The sequence below is a fragment of the Ursus arctos genome, unplaced genomic scaffold (genome assembly GCF_023065955.2).
Source record: "Ursus arctos isolate Adak ecotype North America unplaced genomic scaffold, UrsArc2.0 scaffold_21, whole genome shotgun sequence".
Lineage (NCBI taxonomy): Eukaryota > Metazoa > Chordata > Mammalia > Carnivora > Ursidae > Ursus > Ursus arctos.
The window spans coordinates 49,193,553-49,210,722 of record NW_026622886.1 but is presented as its reverse complement, the minus strand read 5'-3'; the positions used below and the strand labels follow the sequence as shown (position 1 = coordinate 49,210,722).

The 17,170-nt window shown below is 37.9% G+C and overlaps 1 protein-coding gene across 29 annotated transcripts in view; it reads right to left on the bottom strand.

Annotated features, from left to right (window-relative positions):
• Positions 1–17,170, bottom strand: part of R3HDM2 (R3H domain containing 2) — a 155,572-nt gene that overhangs the window by 60,594 nt on the left and 77,808 nt on the right. The window lies entirely within an intron of this gene.

The window sequence follows — 17,170 nt, the reverse complement described above, 5'->3', positions numbered from 1 at the left end:
CCTGTTTAATTTCTTTCTTTCTTTTTTTTTTTTCTAAGATTTTATTTATTTATTTGACAGAGAGAGAGCACAGCAGGGAGCAGCCAAGGGAGAGGGAGAAGCAGGCTCTCCGCTGAGCAGGGAGCCCAATGCGGGACTCAATCCCAGGACCCTGGGATCATGACCTGAGCCGAAGGCAGACGCTTAACTGAGTGAGCCACCCAGGCACACCATCCCTGTTTAATTTCTAAACATTAATAATAATGGCTAATGCTAAGTAAGCCTTTAAGATAACCAGGAACTATCTTAAAGTCTTTACATGCATTAACTCTTTTAATCCTCAAAACAACCCTAGGAGGTGGACACTGTTATTGTCTTCATTTCATGTATCTTACATGTGAAGAAATGGAGAGGTTAAGTAATTTGCCCAACGTCAGAGAACCAGCAATTGGTGTAGCTGGGATTTGAGCTCAGGCAGCCTAAATTCAGAGTCCATGCATTTAGCCACTATACTTCGGAAAAAAAAAAAAAAAAAAAAAAAAAGCTCCTAACAGGCTATAGACAATGGGAGTGGGTAGGCTAGGAGAGAACACCAAAGAGAAGTACGTATAAAGTTTTAGGCACGGGGCACATGGGTGGCTCGGTCAGTTAAGCGTCTGCCTTCGGCTCAGGTCATGATCCCAGGACCTTGGGATCAAGCCCTGGGTCCTTCTCCCTGCTCAGCCAGGAGCCTGCTTCTCCCTCCTCCCTCTGCCTCTGCCCCTCCCCCAGCTCATGCTCTCTCTCTCTCTCTCTCAAATAAATAAATAAATCCTTAAAAAAAAAAAAAAAAGGTTTTAGGCACAGAAATAGTCTCTATCAATTTTGCCAGAAAGTTCTTTCAACATATATCACATTTTAAATTATCCCAAATAGGGTGATGGTAAACACCTTTTGCAAAAGCAGTTCTCGACCTTTTCCTCCCCCTTAAAAAAAAAAAAAAAGTGAAATGAAGGATAAAAAGAAACTGAAATCTTACTTCTCCAACACCTTTCAACAGCTTTTCTTGCCTTGATCTTTTCCAAAACCTTGATAGTTAGAAAACAAAGATGAAAAAAGAAGGCACTTTCACTTGAAATAAAAAGACCTCTTAGTAATTTTTCCACTGCTAATGACTGAAACATTTAAGAAAGACTTAGGTCGATCCCACTCACTCCCAAATGGAAGGAAAACCAAGTTAAAACCGTCATCTTTTAATTTCACAGCAGTTTTCTTCCCCCTCTATGGCTATTCCTGTCCTCGCTGCAGACGGGGAACTGCTCCCAATGACGTCAGAGCAGTCTCCCAGCAACGATTAATAAGGGCTGTCCACCACAGGGGTTTCCTGAAAAGCTAGAAAGAAATTATCCACATATTTGCTGCAATACTGAGATGCAAGGATGTGGTGGAATTTCTCTTAACCCTTATAGCCCCAGTCTCTGGCAAGCTTCAAAATAAGTTATTCTTCTGCAATGCTCTCAGTTTACCCTAGGATTATCTTCCTTTTTCTCCCCCAACTTCTCTCCAAATAAAATTATAATTTTGTTAGTTTGAAATATTTATGTCTATAATAAACTGATAATATTGATATATTTGAAATGCTATAAAAAATAGGACTAGAATATGAGTCTGGCAGATATTACTCTTCACTTCATACACAGAATAAATGAGAACACAGAATAGAGAAGAATGTCAGGACAGAAAATCCAGCAAGTTCTTAAAGGTACTTTTCCACATATGCTACCTAAACACATCCATAGACAGGCAAAAACCTTAAATTTTCCTAGGCTCTAGTTTACTAAATTTTTCACACAGACCTCTGCAGGCAGCCCTCCAGAGATCAGTGGTATTAAATGGAGTTGCATAAAAAAGAACTGGAAGTCCATATACTTACTTAATCCAGAAAAGGGTAAGTTAGGTTCACACCCAAGAGAATATCTAACAATTTCTTCCTGAAGCTTTGCTCTAGCCTCATACATTGAAAATGAGAGTTTTAGTCTACAGTGGCAGGAATTTCACCTAGCTACCTATTTTTGAGGTCTGAGAAACAGCATACAAACTGCCTGCTCAGGACCAGTGCAAATAAGGTAGAAAAATTCCAAATTCCAAAGCTCAACCTAGAATTACTCATGGACACTAGGTTCCCAAAACCTGCTCATGAGCCCCTTTTCATTCCATATTTAGAAAAAACAAATAGGTAAAATTCATTAGCAGCACACATATACAGGGTTAATTTGGGCACTATGCTTCAGCAGTCCCGACTTTGGCCCCAACCTATACTAAATGGAAACAAACAAAACAGCATCACTATCATTAACAACATCCCACTTTGGCTTCCGCTCTGTTTAGAGGAACCCAGTTATCATCAAGGCATAGATGGGAGAACGCACCGCTTCAGATGGATTTTCTTCTTCCTTCTCTTTGTCCCCTCCCTCTCAGAAGAAAAAAGACTGCAAACAAAATCACTACGTCACTGGAGGCAGAGGGAATCCCATCTCTGCACTCTTTAGAAACCAAGGCCAGCAAACAAAAACAAGCCAATTACAAGAAACAAATAAGTAATCCAAAATAAACAGCAGTAAACCCACAGGAAATTCTTATGGTAAAGCTCAATACGTCAAAAAGCATGTTTCAGTAAAAAGGCTGAACAAATTCCTCCTAAGATGTTCATAATTTAATAAAAAAGCTTCCTAGACACAGCAAAGGCGACATATTTCTTATCATAGTTAAAGACTAGGGGGCAGTTACATAAAGACATAGGACACAGAGACATATTCACCAGCTGGGCGTGGATAGCTGTGGAATGACACAGTGAAGGATATTTATAGGGGATTCCCTGCTTCCTGCAATGTGCGTCAACAGCATCACCAAAGGAACCGAAATCACCACTATTCTCATAAGCTAAATCTGAATGAAGCATCACTTGAAATAGCCATGGAAGAGGTAGAATCTGAATACAATAAAAGTTCTAGCAAACCTAATTTTTAAAATATTTTAAAGGTAAAAACAGCAAACGAAAATGCCCACAAAACAACGTTTGATAATTCTCTAATTTTCCTACTGTGTATTATACGGTTAAATTGGCCAAGATAAAAAAGCTATCTATTTTTCTAGCTTCTTCCTTACCCAGTCTATGGAGTTCAAGGACTTTTATATAAAGAAAGAAAATTATCCAAAACTCACCCCAGACGGATCTGCACTTAAACCAACAGCAAGCTCACATTATTAATGGAGACCTCATTGTAAGAATCTCTTCTGCCGGAATTTTGCAGGAAGAAATTCCTTCTGGGAAACCTATGCCTCTTCCCCCACCCACGGTCCCCTCCCGCCCCCTTCACCCTTGAATGAAATGCTACTGATCCTTGCTGCTGCCTCTCCAGCAGGCTAATTGCTCTGACAAGCAGCTCTGAAGCAGACCACGGCCCAGCTGTTCAGAGAGATGTCACCTAGAGCTCTGCCAACAGTCTCTCTCTCTAACACACACACACACACACACACACACACACACGCACACGCACACGCAGGCTGCAAGAGCACCCCCTCCCAACTCCTCTTTTTGCTCTCATTCAAGCACTTCAGTGACATGCCTGCCTCCACACTGCTCTGAGGATAGCTTTTAAAGATACAGCAGCAGTTCCTTGCCGTTGCATATGTAGAGATGCCAAAATCAAGGCTTATTAAATAAGAGAAGAATAATGAGTTGCGGATATGTATGTGGTTAAAAGTTCACTTTTAAATCTACTTTGCCTTTTTCTCACCTGTAAGATAACTGAGGACAGAGAAATAAATGGTCTTTGCTTAAAAGCTACGAGGCTAGACTTCAGAAATTAAGACCACACCTAGAAACAGAGAATTTTCTTTCCAGTGAGCTATATTTGGTGAAATCATTTTTCACTTGGGGGAAGAAGGTAGGCAACACAGAATACTAGTAGCTATCTGTTCCTCCTTCCATATGTGTTCCAAAAGGATAGGACTTTGGCTATAAAATGGGGGAATGAGGAAACTGTGAAGGCATCTTACTGACAAAACTGATGAAAAAGGATTAGAATAGAGTATAAGTATGTAGATGAGGATTAACAGATTTTTAAAAAGGAAGTGGTACAAAAGACACCAGGAAGGAAGAGTAATAGTTCTTAAAAGTATGTATGGCTTTGGGGCACCTGGGTGGCTCAGTCCATTAAGCATGACTCTTGGTTTCGGCTCAGGTCATGAATTCCGGGTTATAAACTCAGGGTCATGGGATGAAGTCCCTCTCCAGCACCGGCTCTGCACTCAAAGGGGAGTCTGCTTGTCCCTCTCCTTCTGGTGTCCCCCCACTAGCATTCTCTCTCTCTCTCTAAAAATAAATAAATAAAAATCTTTAAAAAGAAAAGGTATGCGTGACTCTGAGATAGAAGACATATAAGTGACCTCAGGTCCTGATTTTTAAGAGCCCAAGGAAGGGTAGTAGTAATTTCTACTGCTACAGGAACTAATGGACATTATAAGTGGCGCAAAGTCTTCAGCAGCACAAAGTAATACATGGGTAGGGGTCCAGGCGTCCTGAGGAAAACAGTAAAACCTGTCACAAAGACAACTAGTCATTCATTCAAAAACATACTCATTGTGGGCTTGTGTTCTTACTATGGGCTAGACACTATGATAAGCTCTAGGAATATGAGATAGATTCATTAAGGGTCATACAGAAGAAAAAAAGAAAGGATCTACCTTTTACTCTGAATGAGATGAGAAGTGATTAGGGGGTTAGAAAGCTGATCCTAAAAGGCCAAAGAGACCACTGACAGGAATTGGGCTTTCACATTTAGAGAGGCAATCTCACTTGAGATGAGAGACTACTGGGAGTTCTTAAGCAGAGGAATGGCATGTTTTTGACCTTTGTTTCTTTTTTGCCTCCAAATTTTTGATAAATTTCTAACATACAGAGATTTTGCAAAAACAGTACAACAGCCACCTAGATTCATATTCAGGTTTCGTACATATGTGTGCATGCACCCATGTGTGTAAATTTTTTTCAGAGCTATTTGAGATGTTCTCATAACAACCCTTCACACATAAAATACTTCAGCATGTATCTCCTAATAAAGGCACTCTGAACTATGAAATAACTACCTGTCAAGTCCCAGATGGGTTAATGGGTAGTGCACCTGCCAAAAAATCTAAATAGCACTGCAAAAGCTTAGAAAACTCAAATGACTCTGGAATCACCATCCACTGAAGGCTGGACAGAACTTGCAAGCTGAACCTAACGAGGTCAAATGTCTGCTAAAATAAAAGTCAATGTTCATCATGGCATTTAAACTAGACCCAGACTCTTGTAACATAATATTCATATCTTCCAGGATACAGTCCAAAAATTTCTTGGCATACAAAAAAACCGAGATAATTTCAATTTGCACAGGAAAAGAGATGACCAGATACAACTTTGAGATGACACAGATATAGGAAATCTGACAGCTACTAAAACAGCTATTATAAAAATGCTCCAACAGCACAGTATAATGTACAGACTTGTCTAATCACTATGTTGTACACCTGAAATTACTGTAACACTGTGTGTCAACTATACTTCAACTTAAAAAAAAGTATTCAAAAAGACTTTGTGGAGCTAGAAAGATAATATGTCACTTGAGAATTATGTTTAAGCATGATAAATGCCTATATTGACCTAATATTCCTATCCATGATTAAAATAATAACCTTCTTTTATTAAAAAAAAAAAAGAAAAGAAAAACTTTCCCTAAAAAATTAGGGAAATATTCCTGAAACTAATGGCAAGATAGAATATTTTAAGAAAAAACAGAGGATATAAAGAAGAACTAAATGGAAATCCTAGAATTGAAAAATGTAACAACCAAAATATAAATACTCACTCCATGGGTTCAATAGCAGAACAGAAATGACAGAAGAATCCAGTTAATTTTCAGACAGGTCAAATCTCAATAGCAGTATCAAAAGGGATCAATATCAAATATGAACAATAAAGAGAAAAAAAAAAAGACCGGGAGAAAAAAGAACAGATCATCAAAGATATCAAAGATATATGTAGGGCAATATCAAAATGTTTAATATTTGGGGGGCGCCTGGGTGGCACAGCGGTTGGGCATCTGCCTTCGGCTCAGGGCGTGATCCCAGCGTTGTGGGATCGAGCCCCACATCAGGCTCTTCCGCTATGAGCCTGCTTCTTCCTCTCCCACTCCCCCTGCTTGTGTTCCCTCTCTCACTGGCTGTCTCTATCTCTGTTGAATAAATAAATAAAATCTTTAAAAAAAAAAAAAGTTTAATATTTGGGCCATCAGTGTCCCAAAAGGAGAGGAGAAAGAGTCTAGTGAAATATTTGAAGAAATAATGGTTAAAAACTTCACAATTTGACAAAAGACATAAACATATAGAGTCAAGAAGCTCAGTAATCCCCAAATAGGATAAATAAAACAAAATCCACTCCTGGAGTCATAATAATCTCACAGCTAAAAACTAAAAACAAAGAAAAAATAAATCCTGAAAGCAACCAGAGAAAAATGATGTATTACCTATTAAGGAAACAATGATCTGAATGCCTCTATATTTCTTTTCTTTTTTTTTTTTTTTTTTAAAAAAGATTTTACCTATTTATTTGACAGAGACAGCCAGCGAGAGAGGGAACACAAGCAGGGGGAGTGGGAGAGGAAGAAGCAGGCTCATAGCGGAAGAGCCCGATGTGGGGCTCGATCCCAGAACTCCGGGATCACGCCCTGAGCCGAAGGCAGACGCTTAACCGCTGTGCCACCCAGGCGCCCCTGAATGCCTCTATATTTCTTATCGGAAAGGGGACCAGAAGGAAATAAAACAACATTTTAAAATGCTGAAAGGAAATACAGCTTTCTATATCCAGAGGAAATATCCTTGAGGAATAAGGAAGACAGACATTCTCAGATAAAGGAAAACCAAGAATTCACTGCTAGCAGACCTATTCTAAAAGAATGGCCAAAAAAGTTTTTCAGAAAGATGATTAAAAATAGGAAGAACAAAGAAAAAAACAATAAGATGGTAGACTTAATGCTAAACATACCAATAATTATATTAAATGTAAATGGTCAAAAATGTCAATTAAAAAGTTTTTCAGGGGTGCCTAGGTGGCTCAATTGGTTAGGTGTCTGCCTTTGGCTCAGGTCATGATCCCAGGGTCCTGGGATCAAGCCCCGACTCAGGCTCCCTGCTCAATGGGGAGCCTGCCTTTCCCTTTCCCTCTGCCCCTCCCACCCCCACGCTCATGCGCGCGAACTCTCAGCTCTCTCGCAAATAAATAAAATCTTTCAAAAAAAAGGCTGTTCAAATATATTAGAAACTTCAAATATAATGATTTATACTCAGACAGGTTGAAGGCAAATAGAATAAACTACTTCGTATGGTACTTTAATACTGGACACATGACTTGACGCATGAGGCAAAACCCACAGAGGGGTGCCTGGGTGGCTCAGTCAGTTAAGCATCTCCCTTCAGCTCTGGTGGTGATACCAGGGTCCTGGGATCGAGCCCCACAGCAGGCTCCCCACTCAGCAGGGAGTCTGCTTCTCCCCTCTGCCGCTCCCCCATTTGCACTTTCTCTCCCACTCTCTTTCAAATAAATAAAATCTTTTAAAAAAAGAAACCCACAGAACTATACGATACAAAGAGTGAAACCTAATATAAATAATGGACTTTACTTAATGATAATGTTTTAATACTGGTTCATCAATTTTTTTAAAGATTTATTTATTTATTTGTTTGAGAGAGAAAGAGATGGTGACAGAGATAGTGAAAGAGAAGGAGAGGGAGAAGCAGGCTTCCCACTGAGCAGGGAGCCTGACACAGGGCTCGATCCCAGCACCCTGGGATCATGACCCAAGCCAAAGGCAGATGCTTAACCAGCTAAACCACCTAGGCACCCCTTGGTTCATCTATTTTAACACGTGTACCACACTAATGTAAAATGTTAGGAGAAACTGTATGTTTTGGGGGAGGATGGCATATGGGACTCTGTGTTTTCTGCTCAAATTTTCCATAAACCTAAAACTGCTCTAAAAAATAAAGTTTATTAATATAATATTTTAAAGATTTTATTTATTTATTCATTTATTTGAGAGAGAGAGAGCATGAATAGGGAGAGAAGCAGAGGAAGAGAATCTGAATCAAACTCCACACTGAGCACGGAGCCCCATCCAGGGGCTTGATCTCATGACCGTGAGTTTATGCCCTGAGCTGAAACCAAGAGTCAGACATTTAACCAACTGAACCACCCAAGTGCACCTACTAATTTACATTTTAAATGGTCAAAAATGATACACTGAACAAATAGTCACCAAAAAAAGCTGGAATGGCTATATTAATATTAGGCAAAATAGACTTCAGGGCAAAGAAATTACCAGGGATAAAGAATGTTAGATGACGATAAAAGGGGCAACTCACCAAGATGACAGTTCTAAACATCTATGCCCCTAACAACAGAGCTTCAAACTTCACAAAGCAAAATTTAAGAACTGAAAGTAAAAATAGACAAATGCACAATTACAGCTGGCTATTTCAAGACCCTTCTTCCAGGAATAGACAGACCAATTAGACCAAAAATTAGCTAGGATATAGAAGAACTGAACAATAACATCAAACAACAGGATCTAATTGATATTTATAGAACACTCAAACTAAAAATAGAATATGCATTCTATTCAAGTGCTCATGGGACATTCAAAAAGATAGACCATCTATCCTGAGTCATGAAACAACCTTAACAAATTTAAAAGAACTGAAATCATACAAAGTACATTCTCTCACCATAATGGAAGGAAAGAAATCAGTAACAAATATAGGAAAACCTTCAAACACTTGGAAATTAAACAACACACTTACAAATAATCTGTGAGTCAAAGAGGTAATCTGAAGAAAAACTGGAAAATATTCTAAACAAAAACGTAAATATATCAAAATTTGTGGGATGCAAACTAAAGAAATACTTAAAGGGAAATAGATATGTAGCGCTAAATGCTTATATTAGAAAAGGAGTATAATGTACTGAATATCTGGGGCGCCTGGGTGGCTCAGCTGTTAAGCGGCTGCCTTTGGCTCAGGGTGTGATCCCAGCGTTCTGGGATCGAGCCCCGCATCAGGCTCCTCCGCTGGGAGCCTGCTTCTTCCTCTCCCACTCCCCCTGCTTGTGTTCCCTCTCTCGCTGGCTGTCTCTCTCTCTGTCAAATAAATAAATAAAATCTTAAAAAAAAATGTACTGAATATCTGTGTCTCTCCACAACTCGTATGTTGAAGCTCTAACCCACTGTGGCTGTATTTGGAATGGGGTCTTTAAGGAAGTAATTAAGGTTTATTAAGGTCACACGGATGGGGCCCTGATCTGATAGGATTTTGCCCTTATAAGAAGAGATATCAGGAGCACCTGGGTGGCTCAATTGGTTGCACATCTGCCTTTGGCTCAGGTCATGATCCCAGGGTCCTGGAATCGAACCCCACATCGGGCTCCCTGCTCAGCGGAGAGCCTGCTTCTCCCTCTCCCTCTGCCTGCTGCTCCCCCTGCTTGTGCTCTCTCCCTCTCTCTCTCTCGTTCTGTTAAATGAATAAATAAAATCTAAAAAAAAAAAAAAAGAAGAAAAGATATCAGAGAGTTTGCTCTTTCTCCATCTTCCCCTGTGTGTATAAGAAGAGTTCATGTGACTATACAGCCAAAGGGCAGCAGCCTACAAGCCAAAAGAAGAGCCTCAGAATTAAACCCACTTTGTTGGCACCTTCATCTTAGACTTCCCATCCTATAGACCCGTGAGAAATAATTTTCTGTGAGAAATAATTTTCCTGTTCTTTGATATTTTGTTATGGCGGCCTGAGTTGACTAATATAAGTAGAAAGGTCTCTATCACTAATCTAACTTTTTGTCTTAAGAAACCAAAAAAAGAACAGAATAAACTCAAAGTAATCAGAATGAAGATAATAATAAAAAGCAGAAATTAATAAAATTAAAAACAGGAAAAAAAAAATCAATGAAACCAAAAGCTGGTTCTTTGAAAAAAACAAATCTCTAGCAAGACTGACACAGAAGAGAGAAAACACCCATAATAACAGGAATTAAAAAAAAAAAAAAAAGTAAAACTACAGATCCCATGGTCGTTTAAAAGAAAATCTGGGAGAATTACACAAAATTCTAAACACACAGATTCAACTATTCAGTTGAAACAGGCTGCTTTCTTGAAAACCACAAATTATCAAAAGTCATCAGAGATAAATTAGATATTTGAATAATCCTATAACTATTAAGGAAATCTATAGGCCCAGACATTTTCTCTGGTAAATTTTAGCACACATTTACAGAAGGAATAGTACCAATTCTGTATAATCTCTTCAGAAAATAGAAGAGAAGGAAACACTTCCCAACTCATTTTATGAGGCCAACATTACCCTGATACCCAAACCAGCAAAGACATTACACGAAAGTACAGACCAACATCCTCATAAATAAAGATGCTAAATGTTTCAGCAAAATATTAGTAAATTAAGTGCAGTTTCTATATAAAAAAAGATAATGCATTACAACCTAGTGGGTTTGTCACAAGACTGTAAAGCTGATTCAATTTTTGTAAAGCAATCAATGTAATCCACCATATTGAATCTGAAGAAAAAAAAACCGAACACATCATCATTTCAACCACTGCAGAAAACACATTTGGCAAAATTCAACACCCACTCACAATAAAAACTCTCAAGAAACTAGGAATACAAGGAAAATTCCTGAGTCTGATTAAGGGCAACTATAACAAACTTGAAGACTGATGACTTCTGGGGGGGGGGGTTGGCTCAGTAAGTAGAGCACTGATTCTTGATCTCAGGGTCATGAGTTCAAGCCCCAAGTTGGGCATGAAGGCTACTTACAATTAAAAAAATAAACAGAGGTGCTGGGGTGGCTCAGTTGGTTGGGTGGCCAGCTCTTGATTTTGGCTCAGATCATGATCTCAGGGTCCTGGGATCTGGCCCCATGTTGGGCTCCGTGCTTAGCAGGGAGTCTGCTTGAGGATTTCTCTCCCTCTCCTTTTACCCCTCCCCCCACTCACGTTCTCTTCCTCTCTCAAATGTTTTTTAGAAATTAAAATAATAAGTAAAATCTTAAAAAAAAAAAAAGATTGATGCCTTCCCCCTAAAATCAGAAACAAGACAAGGTTGTCCACTGTAAACCATTACTATTCAACATCACAGTGAAAGCCCCAGCCAGTACAATAAGCAAAGAGAAAGAAAAAAAGGCATACAGATTGGCAAGGAAGAAATAAAAACTGTTTCTCTTCACAGACAATATAATTGCATACATATAACATATTAAGGAACCACCCCTCACCCCCAGAAAACCCTAGAACTAGTAAACGTGTTTAGCAAGATTGTAGGACATAAATTCAACACTGCCAAATCAAATTTCCCCAAACTGATCTATAGATTTGATACAATTCTATTCAAAATCCCAGTAGAATTTTTTTTGTAGATATGACAAATTAACTATAATATTTATATGGAGAGGCAAAAAAGCAAAATAGCCAAAACAATTTTGAAGAATAATTTGTAGAAATCATAGTACCCAATTTTAAGACTTACTATAAAGTTATACTAATCACAACAGTTTAGAATCAGCCATGGAAATGAATATAGATCAACAGAATAGAATAAGAAATCTAGAAATCCATATAAATATACCAACTGATTTATACTACAAAGGTACAAAAACAATTTAATGGAGAAAAGACAATATTTTTAACAAATGGCATAGAAACCACTGGACATCCATATACAAAAATAAATGAGTATCAACCTAAACCTTACACAAAAACTAACTCAAAATAGATTATTGAACTAAATGTAAAATGTAAAACTATAAAATGTTGGGAAGAAAACATAGGAGTAAATCTTTGTGACCTGGGATTAGGCAAAGAATTCTTTCTTTTTTTAAAGATTTTATTTATTTATTTGAGAGAGAGAGAAAGAGGGAGGGGGGAGAGAGAGAGAGAGAAACAGACTCCCCGCTGAGCAGGGAGCATGACACAGGGCTCATTCCCAGGATCCTGGGTCCTGACCTGAACTGAAGGCAGACGTTTAACCAGACACCCCATAAGCAAAGAGTTCTTAAATAAGATACCAAAAGTACAATCCATAAAAGAAAAAATCTGACAAGTTAGAATTTATCAAAATTAAAAACTTCTGTTGAGCAAAAGATAAAAAGACAAGATACCAGATGGAAGAAAATATATGCAAATTATATATCCAACAAATGACTTGTATCCAGAATAGATAAAGAACGCTCAAAACTCAACAATAAGAAAATAACCCAATTTAAAAAGGGGCAAAAGACTTAAATATAAAATACTGATAATCCTAGTGAGGGTATGGAGCAACTGGAACTCCCATACATTGAAACTCTCATATATTCGTACAAACACTCTGGATAACAGTTTGGTAGTTTCTTTTAAAGTTAAAATACACTGACCATATGACCCAGGAGTCCCACTCCCAGCTATTTCAAAACCTGTACAAGTATGTTTATAGCTGCTATATTCATATTTGAAAAAAAAAAAAAAAGAGGAAACAACCTAAATATTCTTCAATCAGTCAATGGATAAACTGCAGTACATTCATTAATGGAATTCTACAGAGCAGTAAAAAGGAATGAACTGATACATGCAGCAACTTGGATGAATCTCAAAGACATGCTGAGTGAAAGAGGCCAGTATCGAAATGTTACATACTATGTGATTCCATTTACATGACATTCTGGTAAAGTCAAAATTACAGGGATAGGAAACAGATTAGTGGTTGCCAGGGTCTGGGGGTAAGGAAAGAGGAACAACTACAAGGGGCAAAAGGGAACCATCTAGGTAATGGAAATATTCTGTGTCTATATTGCAGTGGTTACAAGATAGTGTATATTTTTTTAAATTTTATAGAATTGTTCCCCTATAGAAGTAAATGTTACTCTATGTAAACTGTACTATTTAAATAAGATTTTAAAATAAGAAAAATAATAAATAGTGTTAAGCTGGGGAACCTGGGTGGCTCAGTGGATTAAGCACCCGACTCTTAATTTTGATTTCGGCTCAGTTTGTGATCTCAGGATCCTGAGATTGAGCCCTCAGTCGGGCTCTGCACTCAGCAGGGAATTTGCTTAAGATTCTCTCCCTCTCCCTCCCTCTGCCCTTCCCCCCACTCTCACACGCACATGCTCTCTCTCAAACAAATAAATCTAAAAACAATTTTTTTTTAAATAAATAGGGTAAACGATGGCTGGAGGTAGTATAGATTAAACAAAAATGTTGATGATTACTGGGTACATGGGGTCGATTCATTATAATATTGTATTTACTTTGCATTTCTGAATTTTTTTTTCATTTAAAAAAAGAAAAAACAGCCAAGAGAACCACCAAAGGAAACTAAGACGGAATGGCCAGTGATAAAGGAAAGTGTGATGTCTTGGAAGCCAAGTGAAAAAAACATTTAGAGGAAATGGCAATAAACAATGTCAAATACTGATAGGCCAGTAAGATGAGAATTTACAACTAATTACTGGATTTAGGAATAGAGAACAGTGGTGGTAAAAGCCTAAATGAAGTCGGTTCAAGAGAAAAAAGGAATGAAATTGGTGATAGCAAGAATAGGTAACTCTTTCATATAATTTTGCTGTATAGAGAAATGAGGTGGTAGCTGGAGCAGAGAGAGGATCAAGAAGGGGATAAGATGGGACAGACTGTAATATATTTGAGTCCTAATGTTCCTTCACAAAATTATTCTCTTAAAGAATCATTAGCTAAATCCATATAAAGTATGTTAAGACCCCCAAGTCACATTAAGCGATAAAAGCAAGTTACATTTGCCAAAATCTTTTTGAGTACTTTCTATGGTCTAGGTACTACTCTATGCATTTTAAATGCTTTTCATTGAACTCTCATTCTTCAATAATCACAAATAGTAAAATATTTATATATAAAAATGTTCACAAGCATTATTTATAATAGAGAAAAATCTGGGAATAAATAGCCAATAGAAATAATAATAACTGATGACAAATTCAAATAAATGAATGTAAAGTTATTCTCATGATAGGTTTATAAATTTTTTTAATGACAAGGGAACTACTTGTGATAGTCTAGACAAAAATCTTATGCAAAACTATATATACATTATGATATTAACTATAAATATCTGTGAAAAGATAATGGATTAAAAATATAACAAAAGTTTAACAAGTATTTCTCTCTTAGGAATGAGATTACAGGTGATATTTATTTTCTTCTTAAATAGTTTTACTCATCTGGGGCGCCTGGGTGGCACAGCGGTTAGGCGTCTGCCTTCGGCTCAGGGCGTGATCCCGGGGTTATGGGATCGAGCCCCACATCAGGCTCTTCCGCTATGAGCCTGCTTCTTCCTCTCCCACTCCCCCTGACTGTGTTCCCTCTCTCACTGGCTGTCTCTATCTCTGTCAAATAAATAAATAAAATCTTTAAAAAAAATAGTTTTACTCATTTGCATTTTCTAAAATGTCTTTTTTTTTAAGATTTTATTTATTTTTGTGAGAGAGTAAGCAAGAGTGGGGGGAGGGGCACAGAGGGAGAAGCAGGGGCTCCATCCCAGCACCCTGGGATCATGACCTGAGCTGAGGGCAGATGCTTAACCAACTGAGCCACCCAGGCACCCTAAAATGTCTTTAATATCCGCATATGCATTATCAGTTGTTTTTAAAATAGTCATTCTCATACTGAACTACATGAACTAACAGATGACAACAATGAGGAAAATAGGCAACTGGGAGTTTTCAGGTCCCTCCATGCTTAGTATATGGAGGCTTAAATGTGAGCTTTACAACAAAACAAAACCTTCAAAATTGAACTTAGGGTTAACTAAGAATATTAGCTATTTGCTGGGTCACAGAACTAGGATGTGTTCAGATCTTCATAACTGCAAGCAAAGCAAGTCAATAAGTTTTAAAACAGGCAGTATCATAATTCCAATAAAAGTCCTCTAGTTCTTCTAGACTGCATCACAAAAAATTTCAAACACAGCATCCCCAAATAAACACTAGGGAAATCTCTGGTTCTTACAATTTGTTCAACTAAAAAGAAATTTAAATGCATGGACCTTGTTTGGGTCCATAGTCACACAATTATAAAAAAGGATACCCTGAAGACAACTGGAAAACCAAAGATGAACTAGGTTTTGAATGACATTAAGTATTACTGTTAATTTTGTGAAATATGAAAAGATCATGTCAGTTTTTTTAAAAAGTCCTTACTAGTTTTAGATGCATCCTGAATTATTTACAGGTGAAATGACATATGTGGATTTGCTTTAAAATATTCCAACTTCGGGGCGCCTGGGTGGCACAGCGGTTGAGCGTCTGCCTTCGGCTCAGGGCGTGATCCCGGCATTATGGGATCGAGCCCCACATCAGGCTCTTCCGCTATAAGCCTGCTTCTTCCTCTCCCACTCCCCCTGCTTGTGTTCCCTCTCTCGCTGGCTGTCTCTATCTCTGTCGAATAAAAAAAAAAAATCTAAAAAAAAATAAAATAAAAAAATAAAATATTCCAACTTCAGTAACAACAATAACAAAAAAAGTGTGGGGGGAGATTGTGTTGAAACTGGATAGTGGAATCATGGTGGTTCACAGACTATTCTCTATTGTATTTATGTTTAAATCCTCCATAAGAAAATTTCTCAATAGTTTACATGAGTGGGGATGATGAGGCTTTAAATTTCCAAGACATTTCCCACATCTGGATGGCAAACAAAACAACAACAAATGTCCAAAGAAACAAAAATGAGATATAGAACAGGAAGCTGCTGGTGATTCTGACAGGTAAACCTGCTTATGTAGTGAATAAGACATTCTTTGAATTAAGTCACAATTAAGACTAAAACACAACAATAGCATTCATTTGTAACAACAGGACTAAAAAGAAACAATAAGTAAGGTCTGTGGATGGTGAGCGTTGAGGGAGTATGTGCTGTTTCTGCAGCACGCCGCAAAATTCAGATAAAGAAAATGTCAGTATTTCACTGTAGCAAAACGTTTTACTACTCGCTTGGAGATTTTCCTTGAGGTAAAGCACAAGGACTAACAGTGACTGATTTGCTGGCTTTCTAATTACTAATCATGTAACTGGCAAACAACTCTACCTCTTTAAACCTCATCTATAAAATGGGGATAACTAGACTTGCCTTGCAAGATATTACAAAAAGCAGAAACAAATCGCTGGTACAATACCTGGCACAAAACATGCAACTTTTTTTTTTCATGCAACTTAATAAGCTGCAGCTCGTATTATCATTACTGAGTTTAACAGGAAAAAAGAATATCCATTAGAGTCAGGAATGATGTAAGGAAGCTCACCATCACTGCCTCTATCCAATATTAAATTGGAGGGCTTAGACAAAAGTAGGATGCAAAAAAGAAGAGGTATAAGAACTAGAAAGCAAGATAAAACTATTCTAAATTTAGCAATGACCCTGTAGAATCCAAGAAAATCTAAGAACCAACCATTTAGCACCAAAAAGAGCTCAGCTGAAATGAAGATCAATGTATTAAAATTAACAATGTATCTATATATTTTTTTTTAAGATTTTATTTATTAATTTGACAGAGACAGCCAGCGAGAGAGGGAACACAAGCAGGGGGAGTGGGAGAGGAAGAAGCAGGCTCCCAGCGGAAGAGCCTGATGTGGGGCTCGATCCCAGAACTCCGGGATCACGCCCTGAGCCGAAGGCAGACGCTTAACGACTGAGCCACCCAGGCGCCCCACAATGTATCTATATTCTAACAAAAATAGAAAAAGAGAACCCAAACACAAGAACAACGAATACTGCCTAGAGACAAATGAAACAAAAGAAAAAGATCTTTAATGAAAAAGTTATAAAACGCTATTGAAGGATATACAAAACCCAAACAAATGGAGTTAGAGAAAATACCTCTGGCTATAAGATTCAATACTGCAAAGAAGCCAGTTCACTCCATGTTAATCTAAAAATCCAACGCAATTTACAACAAAAATGTCAATCGAGTCTGAATAAAATGTACAGGTGGAGATTGCCCTACTAGTAGAGGCTTCTTACATAGTAATTAAGACGTGGAATAATACTATTTGATGAAAGGTGGTGAAATGAAACAGGGTCACTTCTGTCAAGGGGTTTTAAAATGGGC